Source organism: Seriola lalandi, unplaced genomic scaffold, assembly GCF_002814215.2.
Source record: "Seriola lalandi dorsalis isolate HSWRI2012SDOR001 ecotype SW California unplaced genomic scaffold, Sedor1 jcf7180002053895, whole genome shotgun sequence".
Classification (NCBI taxonomy): Eukaryota; Metazoa; Chordata; class Actinopteri; order Carangiformes; family Carangidae; genus Seriola; species Seriola lalandi.
The window spans coordinates 7896-9172 of NW_019524448.1; positions in this window are offsets into that span (position 1 = coordinate 7896).

Here is a 1277-nt window from a genome sequence, read left to right on the forward strand (position 1 = left end):
AACGGGGAGAAGACCTTCACCCTGGTTAGAGACAGACCTCTGTGATCGGCGAACGTCACCTGCTTTTTAGCTTTTCTGGTGTCTTTGGCAGAGGAATGTCCGACGTCCGGCGCCGGCTCAACGCGCTGCGGCGGCTGGAACCTGAGGCTGGAGCTCAGAGCAGGTGAACAGCTGTTAGGAGGCGTCCTGTAGACGAAGTCCTCGGTGGACAGGTACAGAGGTAAGGCCATGTCAATCGGCATGGTGGTCTCCGGAGGAGCACTGAAAGACAGGAAGTAGAGAGTTTACACAATAAAACCACTGCAGCACAGACCGTGGAGGGGAGGACATGGACGGGTTCCCCTGGTTCTCCCTGGTTCTGCCTGGTTACCCGTGTATCTTCTAAATGATTTCACTGTTTCAGTTGTAATTAGCCTGAGATCAGCGGTCAGTAACTCTGTTACAGGAATATTCTGTTTTTACAAACTGAACTATTAATTGGTTAATTAAGAAAGAAAATATTAATTCATGATTCACGTAAAATCAGTCACAGGGACGTTTTTCTGTTTGACTACTTTACATATTTAAAGAACATTTTCTTCATTATGATCACATCCTTTTATATACAGAACAGAAAGTTTTTTTTTAATTATTTCTCGTTTAAGTATTTATTCTACAGTATTTTATTTATTCTACAATGTTATTAATTTTATTGTATTTTATTAATTTTACTGTATTTTATTTATTTTAAAGTATCGTATTTATTCTACAGTATTTTATTTATTTCACAGTATTTCATTTATTTCACAGTATTTTATTTATTTCACAGTATTTTATTTATTCTACAGTATTTTATTTATTTTAAAGTATTTTAAGAGTCAGGGGCGTCTCAGTGGTTCACCTGGTGGAACGAGCACCACAAAGGCTCGGTCCTCAGGTTCGAGTCCCAACTGTCCTGTCTCTATAATAAAGGAACAAAAGTCCCAAAATAAGTTTAAAATCAGAATCAGCTTTAAAAACAACGACAGGTTGACTGTGATGTCCACAGAGAGACGAGTCTCAGTCTGTCTCTAAACCATGATTCACTTCACCTGTACCGACCTCACGTGACCTGCTCCTGGTCCACGGTCCTGATTTTAATCTATGAGGAAGTTAATGAGGAAACAGGAAGTCCCGCTGTCTGATCTGGGGGTCTCATGCCGGAAGTGTGTCCGCTCTTCAGCCCCTTCCCCTGTAAAACCCCCTATCCCTGTGCCCCCCCCCCCCCCGATATGTCCGCTGCTCTCATTCATCTCTAC